The sequence below is a fragment of the Engraulis encrasicolus genome, chromosome 14, assembly GCF_034702125.1.
Source record: "Engraulis encrasicolus isolate BLACKSEA-1 chromosome 14, IST_EnEncr_1.0, whole genome shotgun sequence".
Taxonomy (NCBI): Eukaryota; Metazoa; Chordata; class Actinopteri; order Clupeiformes; family Engraulidae; genus Engraulis; species Engraulis encrasicolus.
Window position 1 is genome coordinate 24,856,600 of NC_085870.1, and position 11,778 is coordinate 24,868,377.

Consider the following 11,778-nt stretch of genomic DNA (forward strand, 5'->3'; position numbering starts at 1 on the left):
TTTAAGACACAGTATTATAAATTTGCTATTACCAGAATGACAATAACCAAGTCCTAGTGCATTACTAAAGGCCCTGTGATTTATTAAATTAAAGACTAAAATGTTTAGACAAAAACTAGACTAAAATGTTGAGGACTTTTAGTCGACTAAATAATGACCAAACAAAAATGATCTGTGAAAGACTAAAACTAGACAAAAATGTTGAGGACTTTTAGTCGACTAAATAATAACTAAACTAGAACGTGCACTCGGTAGAGCGCAAACCTTCGCCTACTTTTTCTGGCCATCTTCAGAGTGTGGGGCATAACATTCTCCAAATTTTGGCGTTAGTTTCATTTAAATCGGACCGAAATATTGTAATATTACATTTTTGGCCCATTCTTGACCTCTTATTCAATTCAGCATGCACACGTTGTTCTGGCATATAGTGCTTGGCAAAGAAAAACGTTTTTGACCTTTTCGTGACCTTGACCTTGACCTTTGACCCAATCACTTCCAAAAAGTAATCGATTGTTCCTTGGGTCATGACCAATCATCCCACTAAATTTCATAAAAATCGGCTCAGTTCTGTCTGAGTTATACGAAGTACAAACAAACAAACATATTCACAAATGAATAAAAAATAAATACACAGCGGTCAAAACATAACCTTCGCGACAAAGTCGGCGAAGGTAACAAAAATGATTTTTGAAAGACTAAAAGCGACTAAGACTAAGAATGGACTTTGACACAAGACTAAGACTAAGACTAAATTGAAAAATGGATGACAAAATTAACATTAGCCTTGGTCTCATTAGCCGCGCTTCAGCGGCCCGGGGCCGCCCGGGGCTCAGGAGAGTGGCCGGCTCGGAGCTGCCGGCCCGGGCCATTTTTTGCCTGATCGGACTCATAGCCGACCCCAGGCACATTCAGGTACACGCCTTGTTCGTGAAACGTCAGTCGGGCACAGCCCACTTTCGCCCCAAATCACAGAAGGACAACAACAGAACGACAAAGGAGGAGAATAAAATGGAGCAAACTCTGCTGGAGCAGGTCGCCGTTTGGCTCGTAGCCTACGGACAAAGACGACAAGAACTGCAAAGAAAATGGCTTGCCTTTCAAGAACAGTTTTATTACATGGCAAAGTTGTCGATTCAGAAGCTGTATGGGACGCAGCGCATGTTAAGAAGACAAAGACGCATGAAAATACGAGCAGCTCGACAACTGAGAGTGAACAGAAGGAGACGTGCGAACATGCCCAGTTAATCCCCCCAATCGCGCACAGAAGCATGAGCCCCGGACATAGCGAGACATGAATGTGCAGGTAATTGAATAAGTTACCATGTGAAAGGAGACCAAATCCCTGAGACATAGCACCTTCATCAGTTGCTATAGAAAATTATATCATAGCCCCGGCCCGGACATAGCGACACACCCCCTCGTTGCGGCGTGCCACCTGTCTATTCATTCATGTTATTTCCATTCATTTGACATTAAAGCCCTTGTGTAAATTTCAAACTGTGTGTTTGGCGATCAGTCTGAAACGTGCGATATAGCCTACCAGACCTTCGGCGATAATAGCGCAAAAGCTAAATAAGCCGACATAAATGTCATGTGTGAGTATTTGTGAGACACTTTTTATTGGTGTCCAGTGGAAAGCATGCCAAATCACGATAATGGCACAAGAGTTGGCGGCTAAAAGCAGAAAAAAGCCGACATGACTTAGCTATGACATCCCAAGTTTAAGTGTAGTGGTGCCCATGATCCGATAACAACAAAAAAGTTATGTTGACTAAATAACTTTAAAAAAACACAAACAGAAGTGCCAAGGTTGCATCCTATGAAATTATGCCATAAGAAAGCCAAACACCCCAAACTAATGCTTAACCATAATTTGCCCAGAATTTAGCGATAAGTCCCCCATGCAGCCACATTTTTACACAGAGGTTGACCCCGCCTCCGAGCCTCGGCGGTGCTTGCTGGCCCATCGAATTCGACGGGCCAGGGAAATCGGCCCTTAGCCCCACAACCTGGCCCGGCGGCCATCTTTAGCACCTAGCCCCCTTTTGATGAGATCACCGTCAGCCCCCTTTTGTCCGGGCCAGCCCGGGGCTGGCCCTGCAATGAGACCAAGGCTATTGACTCTGGCATCACCCAAATTTGAGAGGGGAGTGTGTGTGTGTGTGTGTGTGTGTGTGTGTGTGTGTGTGTGTGTGTGTGTGTGTGTGTGTGTGTGTGTGTGTGTGTGTGTGTGTGTGTGTCTGTGTGTGTGTGTGTGTGTGTGTGTGTGTGTGCGTGCGTGCGTGCGTGTGTGTGTGTGTGTGTGTGTGTGTGTGTGTGTGTGTGTGTGTGTCCACAATAACAAGGATAAGTACCAGTAAGTATTCATTCCTTGTTAGATGAGGTCCACAGTCAGCCATAGTGAATCACAGTTTTCAAAAGGACTCACAAGCCGAGTACCGAGACATCAATGGAAATACTGTAGGAGACAAAAGCTTTCAAATGACATATTAACATGGCTGTGGACTGGCCATCTGGCATAACGGGCATTTCCCGGTGGGCCCGCATCCTCGTGGGCCCCTATTTTCAGAAATGTATTTAAAAAGGGCCCACCAGTGAGTCAGTTCTGCACCGCTAATTATGAGGGGCCCCTTTTAGCCAAAAGTGCCCGGGACCTATTTCTCCCCCAGTCCAGCCCTGCATATTAAACTGTGTTCAAAACACTGCAATTAGATAGACTGTCTTCTGTCTCCACACACATCACATGTACATGTACATGTCTTTGACGGCTCTGATTAACCGTCAGCTTGGGGTACGATGAAAAAAAGACACCTCCCTCTAACACTATAGAGCAAAGGAACAGCTATAGGCCTTACATTGTTCACTTGGTGGCGTCAAACCCACAGTCTTTTGGTTCTGGTGTTCAAAAAGAGATGTATACATATATGTATATATATAGTGTGTGTATGTGTATATATAGTGTGTGTGTGTGTGTGTGTGTGTATATATATATATATACAGTATATATATATAGTGTGTGTGTGTGTGTGTGTGTGTGTGTGTGTGTGTGTGTGTGTGTGTGTGTGTGTGTGTGTGTGTGTGTGTGTGTGTGTGTGTGTGTGTATACGTTGGGTTTTTTCAGTTTTGGACCGCCTGCCTTGATTTGTTGCTATGGATACCAGCTTCCAAGTCAGCTCAAAACATCACATACTTTGCATGACGCCACAGCTAGTTGTTTTTATTCATTTGGCTGTGCTCTCTCTCTCTCTCTCTCTCTCTCTCTCTCTCTCTCTCTCTCTCTCTCTTTCTGAACTCTGTGTCCTCTGTACATAACTGGGTGACACTAGAAGATCCCTGAAGCCATATTTTATGGATTTGAGTGAAGCACACGAAACCGTATGTGCAGTCTAGGGTTTTATTTTATTATTTATTACATGTAACTCGTCTGTTTTATGATCTATAATAGATCGTTTTTTTCAGTGCATAATTTGTGTTCCCATCATGCAATAAAGATTTGCAATGTTTAATATAAAAATCTTCTGTCTGAGAGAAAAAATGTCTTTGTAAAGTTCCATTTTTTATATCAGTTCATTTTGTTTTATGTCATTTCCCCCCATATTCATGTCTGGGATGACAGAAGTCCTGTCCGCATGCACAAAAAATATACACACACACACACACACACACACACACACACACACACACACACACACACACACACACGCGTGCGCGCGAACACGTGACACCACCTAACTTGTAAACATTCCCAAACCTTTCAGACAAAAGTAGTTGACACGAGCGAAAGCAGAACATAAAAAATGCATTATGAAAACTGTCTGAGTACATTTTCACAGGCCGCCTTCACCCAACGAATTCCGCAGATAAAGCAGATTAGGGGTGGAAAAGAGAGAGAGAAAAAAACAAAGCCAATTTAAACTGGGCCCCAAAGTGCCTGTGTGCTTTTAAACATATTACCCAGGGTGCATGTGAAAAATTGATCGCCTGGGGAAGATAAAGATCTATAACAACAAAAGTGAAACCGATGAAAAGATATTTGCTAAAGGGGTAGAGTGATATAGTAAAAAAAAATGATCATGGCGACATTTATGTTCTTTTGTAGCTTTGACACAGCAGGTATTCAAAGTATTACACTTTAGAGGTTTCAAAGTAACTGTTACACACATGAAGGGGCAAGCTGTCCTCATGGCACTTAAGCCTATAGTAGGTAGGCCTTTTGATGTGTCCCTTTCTTTTTGTCAGTGTCAGCAGGATGTCTCTGGGCAACATTTGCTCCACCCTGAAAGTACAGCATACTTTAATCATTTAGGTAAAGATGGCGTAAGCTCCCATTATATGTAGCCATCACTGGTTCCAGTGGCATTGGGCACTGTGTTGTATATGCTAAAACAAAATGGCTGTTGAACAACAACATTCACTTACGGTAGCTTTCTGGAGAAATCGTTTTTGTATGAATTCATGTCAAGATATAAAAGCTGAAAAGGCTGATTTTATAGCAAGACACACTATTTGGAACTCATCTCAGAGGTTTGAGGTTTGAAGTGAAACCAAGACTTAAGACACTTACTGTAGGCTGTCTCCAAGGTGTTAGAGTTTGAGTGGGAGAAGACCAGAAGCTGTGGTCCTGGTGCCAAAACTAGGCTTGTAAGCATTCTTACAACTCAGTCTTCTGCTCTGAAGATGTTGACAGTGTATGAATTTTATATTTAATGGATTATGTATCTGTATTGTCTTCTACGGTTGTAGAAAAGGCTATGGACATTTAGTAGTTTTCACTGTTATTTTTCATGCACTTCCTTAGTTTAACGATAGGACTCTTATTTTGACATCGCTAGTTTCCGGAAGTGACATCACGCCTTCCTCCATCTTTGTTTTAGTTCAGATGCCATGATTCAGTTACACCTAACTCCGGAAAGTTTCCTAATTTATCTTCAGCAATCCTGTGTTTGTGTGCATAAATGACCGCAGTAAGTCACCTTATATTGTTGTTTAGATGATGTTTTGTCAGTATCAATGTATATTTCGGTATATTTGTGCGCAATCCTGTCGTTATTTGGTAGATTGTTTCAAACATGTCTAGTTCACATGTTGCCTATGCAATTGAATGTAATTTTGGTTTATTTACCTCAGTTATATATATTAATCATTATTATGGTGATAAGTGTGGTGTTAATGTAACCGTAACTCCACTGGCAACATCTGATTCGCTGTATTTTATTTCCTTCGTTTAGGATCACACACTCACACGTGTGTAAACACAGATCCAAATCCCTGTAATGTACATCCTTGAAGCTGAATAGAAGAAAGTCAACTTTAACCAACCTGCCTCGCGTCATCCTTTTCCTCCCTAACCCCCATTCAACATCCTTCTGGCCTTAAGTGGTGCTCTGGCCGGCACTCCTTGATTGTGTGTAATGGAAATACAGAACGGCGCAACCTCTTAGTTTAATATACAGTCCAACCACCTGCTATCTTCCCTACATTAATGGTCCTTTCGAGCCGGACGTACATTGTACTCAATCAAGATGGATATGAAAGATGTTGAATTCCCTGTTGTGCGCCCCCGACGCCAGACACGCCCTCCTCTCCGTTATGAAGATTATGAAGTAGACTACAAGGGGCTTGGTGCTCATTGGCATGAAGAGGAAAATGTACGTAGTCACAGTACTCCTCACCATCTCCCAAGTCATTCACCTGTCGTGAGCATAGCCTATGACGCAGAGCTAGAAGACATCCAGCAGGAGAGGCGTGTGTTACAATACATGTTGGAGCAGTCACTGCAGTCCCAGCAGTGCATGTCAGCAGGCCTGGCAGAACTGAACGCAGTCCGTGCAGACATGCTACAGCTGGTAAATACTGCACGCAGCCTACAACAACCACAAGAGGTACATGGCTATCACTCAGCCACAGTGGATGATGATGGAGAATGGCCACCACCACCACCACCGTGGGTAAGCAACACCGTAGATGTGCCACCCGTGAGTGAACAGCCCATGGTCGACCGCCTCGACCGATTAATGAGTGAACTGCAGCTATTAAGAAATGAGACACAAGCAGCCAAGCAGGATGTGGCGCCAGTAGCGCATCCGCTGTCGGCACCACCACCTAGCCAACCTTTCGGGCCCACCTACCCAAGTAATAGCCATGGCCCACAGTTACCCCGCAGCAGCGCCCTGCATGGTCTAGCTTGCCCCCACCTCCACCGCAGCTCACCTCCACATCATACGGCGTGCCTCTGAACCCCACTGCACTCCGCCCTCCGCCTACGCAGCGTCCACCACCTCCTCAGGGTCTGCCGTATGCATCCAGGCAGGCGCCAACCTACTCCACGCCATCATACCACACCTCCATCGTAGAATCAGCCTATCGTGGCCCCCGTGCTACCATCCCCAACTTCTCTCATCGAGACCCTGGTGAGTTTACTCATCTCAAGATTGCCCTCGAGAACCTGCTACCTGCTCATAGCACCGAAATGTTTAAGTATCAAGTCTTAGTTGATCACCTGAAGCTAGAGGAGGCCAAACTGATAGCTGATGCCTACATCCACTCCCAGACACCTTTTACTGACACAATGATGGCCCTCAATGAGAAGTTTGGACAGCCTCATCAGCTGACCATTAAGCGGATCGCTGAGGTGATGGACACACCTGACATACGACGGGGCGATGCAGTGGCCTTCGACCAGTTCTCCCTTCAGATACAGTCGCTGGTGGGAATGTTGAAGACTCTCGGCCCTGATGGTGAGGTGGAGCTCCTATGCGGTACCCACGTTGCACGACTGCTCAGCAAGCTGCCACCAGAACAGCGAGCTGATTTCCGCAGATGCATGTTCAGCCAGTCTAAGAGGAGTTACACTCTCTACGACCTAGCTCAGTGGCTGAAGCATGAAGCCTGGTGTCACGACTTTGATGGCCAACTGTCTTCCAGAGGGGTGAAAGCCAAGCCCAGTGCTAAGCCTAGCACCAACCCGAAGAAGCCCTCCGTCACTGTGCTGCACGGAACAGACAGTACACCTAGGGAGGTCAAACCTACAAGTGACAGTCAAGCCAAGGTCAAGCCAGCACCTTACTGTGCATTTTGCGACAACCGAGAACACCACCTGAGTCAGTGCACAGCCATCAGTAAGCTAAGCAAAGAACAGCTAACTGAGTGGATCAAGACCAACAAGAGATGTTGGCGCTGTGCGCGCTCACACCAGGCGGCTCAGTGCACCTTAAAGAAGACCTGCAACCTGTGCCAAGGTCGCCACCTACAGGCCCTACACGAAGTCAATACAGCAACCCAGAGAGGCCCCACCCAAGCAACAGCGCCACCTCCAGGTGGCGGCACAACCTCCACCGAGGTGTTGTACCTCGATCGCCAGCTGAAGGCAGCAGGGTGCTGCTGAAAGTGGTTCCAGTGTTCCTGTACCATGGCGGCCGCACTCTGGACACCTATGCTGTATTGGACGACGGATCAGAGAGAACGATGTTGCTGCCAGCTGCCAATGAGGTATTGGGTCTTCATGGAACTCCTGAGTCCTTACCTTTACGTACGATCAGACAGGATGTCCAAACCCTACACGGAGCCAGTGTATCCTTCACCATCGCCTCCAAGGCAAGACCCGAGACCAAGTACAAGCATCACCAATGCCTTCACCTCTGCCCGCATCGATCTCGCCCGACCATACTTACCCTCTGGAGCAGTTGCAGAGGAAGTACAAGCACCTCGCAGGACTGTCGCTTCAGCCCTTGAAGAGGTCAAACCACTCCTGCTCGTAGCAGTGACCACCCCCCACCTGGTGACTCCTACCCAGCCCAGTACGACTGGGTCCCCCTGGTACTCTCCAGCAGCAGTCCACACCAGGTTGGGCTGGGCCTTGCAGGGCCCCTCCAGTGTTATAAGCCAGCACTCCAGCCCACAGCACTGCTTCTTCACTTCAGTTCCCCCTCAAGTGACTGAGTTAATGAAGAATGTTGAGAAGCTGTGGCAAGCTGACCTCATACCACTAAGGGGCAGCAAAGTGGTGACCCGCTCCAAGCAAGACAACCTTGCAATCAGCCTGCTTGAAGGAAGGACGACTCGTGTCGACGTTGAGGGCATCTCTCGTCTCGCCACCCCCCTGCTGCGGCACAAGGACATGCCACGCCTTCAAGCCACCCCCGATGCAGTCCTGCCAAGTCTCAGAGGAGTCGAGAGACGACTCCAGAGAGATCCTGAGAAGGCCACTGTGTATGGCGCTGAGATCGACAAGTTGATACAGGCAGGGTCTGTTGTAAAGCTTGACCCATCAGAAGTAACTGGAGGAGAGGAAGCATGGTACATTCCCCACCACCTAGTTAGCCACAATGGCAAACACCGCCTTGTATTCAACTGCTCGTTCCGGTACCGAGGTCAGAGCCTCAACGAACACCTCCTACCGGGGCCTACTCTCGGAGCATCGCTGCTGGGAGTCCTCCTCCGATTTCGGGAGCATGAAGTTGCTGTGAGTGGAGACATAAAGAGCATGTTCCACCAAGTGCGCCTGCTACCCACCCGAAGACCGGCCTCTCCTGCGCTTTGTGTGGCGCAACCTACAGCAAGACGAACCCCCTGCAGTGTACGAGTGGCAGGTGCTGCCATTCGGCACTACTTGCTAGCCCGTGTTGCGCTGTGGGTCGCCCTGCAGCACCACACCAAGAGAGAGAACACCCAGCCTGGAGATGAGGTGAGGACTTCAGTAGAACGATGCTTCTATGTGGACAATTGTCTGCAGTCCCTCCCTACCACCGCTGTCGCCAGAGACCTTGTGGACAAGTGAGCGCCCTCCTGTCCTCTGCTGGCTTTGTAACTTCGTCAGTGGGCCAGCAACGTACCCGAAGTGATCAGCCACCTACCCGAGGACCTCAGATCCACCAGCGCTGACCTCTGGTTGGCACACGAGAAGACGGACAGTTCCCGAGTCGACATTGGGTCTCAGCTGGCAGTTCTCCACTGACATCCTGGGATACAAATGTCGCCCTATCCAGTACGATGAGCCCACAATGCGCAACATCTACAAGGTGCTCGCCAGTCAGTATGACCCCTTGGCTTCATCCTGCCCTATACCACCAGAGCCAAGATGCTAGTGAGATGCCTTTGGGACAAGCAGAGAGGCTGGATGACCCCCAGTTGCCCCCACATCTCCTCAAGCAGTGGAGAGACTGGGAAGGCGAGTTGCAGTTTTCTCCCTCAAGTCCGCTTCAGTCGTCCATACCTACCCAAGGGCACAGCTGCTGCCGTAAGCGAGAGAGAGCTTCACATCTTCTGCGATGCATCGGAGCTGGCCTACGGAGCAGTGGCGTACCTCAGGATGGTCGACAGCAACGGGGCGCACCACACCTGGCCTTCGTCATGGCTCGTTCCAGAGTGGCTCCCAGACGTCTACAGTCCATGCCGAGGTTGGAGCTGTGTGGTGCCCTCATGCCGGAGCTCAGCTCTCCAAGCTCCTGAGCGATGAGCTTACCCTGGACATTCAAGCGAACCGTGATGTGGACAGACTCCACAACTGTGCTGGCGTGGCTGAGATCGGAATCCTGCCGATTCAAAGTCTTCGTCGGCACCCGTGTCGCTGAAATTCAAGATCTCACTCAGCAACACACATGGCGGTACGTCGACTCTGCCCAGAATCCTGCTGACGATATTACTCGTGGCAAGAGACTGCAGGACCTAGCCCAACCCAACCGATGGAGCCAAGGCCCTCCGTTTCTCCTCCTACCTTGTGACCAGTGGCCAGCAGACCCTCCAAGCGCCCTGGGAGATTCTCCAGATCCTTCAGAGTTTCGCAAAGAGACCTTCTGTGGTGCCACCTCCACAGCTGTGAGTCAAGCCGACTCAGAGCTGGACAAGTACAGCACCTGGAGGGAGCTGCTGCAGGCCACAGCCCTGGAGATTCATGGGGCGGCTGCTGAGGATGGGTGTGCTAGTGCAGAGGATTACCGTGATGCAGAGACTTACCTTCTTCGACAGGTCCAGCGAGACTGCTTCCCCAACGAGCTTCGTCTCCTTAAAGCAAAGAAACCAGTCCTACGGAGCAGCCGTCTCTGCGACCTCTCTCCGGAACTCGACGAAAGCAGCGACCTCATCAGAGTTGGTGGTCGACTCCGCCGGTCAGAGGACCTGGACCACTCCAGTCTACACCCAGTGGTGTTAGACCCCTCACATCCAGTGACCCTCCTGCTTATTCAGGACTTCGATAGTCGCTTGAAACACCCCGGGCCAGAGCGTGTCTTCGCAGAGATCCGGCGCTCCTACTGGATTCTTCGAGGCCGAGAGGCAGTGCGTCGCTTCCAGAAAAAGTGTAGAGACTGCCGCCGCTGGAAGGCGAAGCCTGCTGTCCCTCAAATGGCTGATCTTCCCTTAGCCCGCCTACGCCTGTTTAAACCTGCCTTCCACTCTACAGGCATCGACTGCTTCGGGCCGTTTGAAGTCAAGGTGGGAAGGCGTCGGGAGAAGAGGTGGGGGATCATATTCAAATGCCTAACCGTCAGAGCGGTTCATCTTGATCTACTTACCTCCATCAATGCCGACTCCTTTCTCATGGCCCTAAGAAGGTTTATCGCACGTAGAGGGACCCCTGCGGAGATCTATTCTGACCAGGGGACTAACTTCAAAGCCGGTGACAGAGAGCTACGAGAGGCGTTCACAGCCATGTCACCTGATCTCCAGTCCCTCCTGGCACCCTACAGAATCAACTTCCACTTCAACCCTCCCGCTGCTCCACACTTTGGAGGAGTGTGGGAGCGAGAGATTCGCTCAGTGAAGAGTGCCTTGTACACCACTGTAGGTGGTCAACCCCTTCAGGAGGAGGTCCTCCGCACCGTCCTGGTCGAAGTGGAGGCGATCCTGAACTCCAAACCGTTGGGGTACGTTCCCTCCGACGTCAGTGACCCAGACCCGGTCACTCCCAACTGCCTGCTGATGGGGCGGCCCGACGGGTCCCTCCCACAAGTCGTCTACCCCAGAGATGAGCTCCTCAGCCAGCGGAGGTGGAAGCACACTCAGGTGATGACAGACCACTTCTGGGCTCGCTTCATCAGACTGTACTTACCTGGGCTTCAGCTCAGACAGAAGTGGCAGTCCTCCTCGGCCGACGTCACAGAAGGCTCTGTGGCAATGATCGTGGACCCCCAGCTCCCGAGGGCCCTGTGGCCTATTGGGCGCATCGTCAAGGTCCACCCCAGCCTTGATGGTCACGTCCGGTCCGCGGATGTGAAGGTCAGAGACCGCACCTACACCCGACCTGTCGCCCGGCTGGTGATCCTGCCAGCCCTTCCAGTCGGTGAAGAGACTCATCCAACTTGAGTAGCCTTTTCTTTGTTTCAAATGTACCAGGTACATTTGGGGGCGGCTGTAGAAAAGGCTATGGACATTTAGTAGTTTTCACTGTTATTTTTCATGCACTTCCTTAGTTTAACGATAGGACTCTTATTTTGACATCGCTAGTTTCCGGAAGTGACATCACGCCTTCCTCCATCTTTGTTTTAGTTCAGATGCCATGATTCAGTTACACCTAACTCCGGAAAGTTTCCTAATTTATCTTCAGCAATCCTGTGTTTGTGTGCATAAATGACCGCAGTAAGTCACCTTATATTGTTGTTTAGATGATGTTTTGTCAGTATCAATGTATATTTCGGTATATTTGTGCGCAATCCTGTCGTTATTTGGTAGATTGTTTCAAACATGTCTAGTTCACATGTTGCCTATGCAATTGATGTAATTCTGGTTTATTTACCTCAGTTATTCATATTAATGATTATTAGTGTGGTGTTAATGTAACCGTAA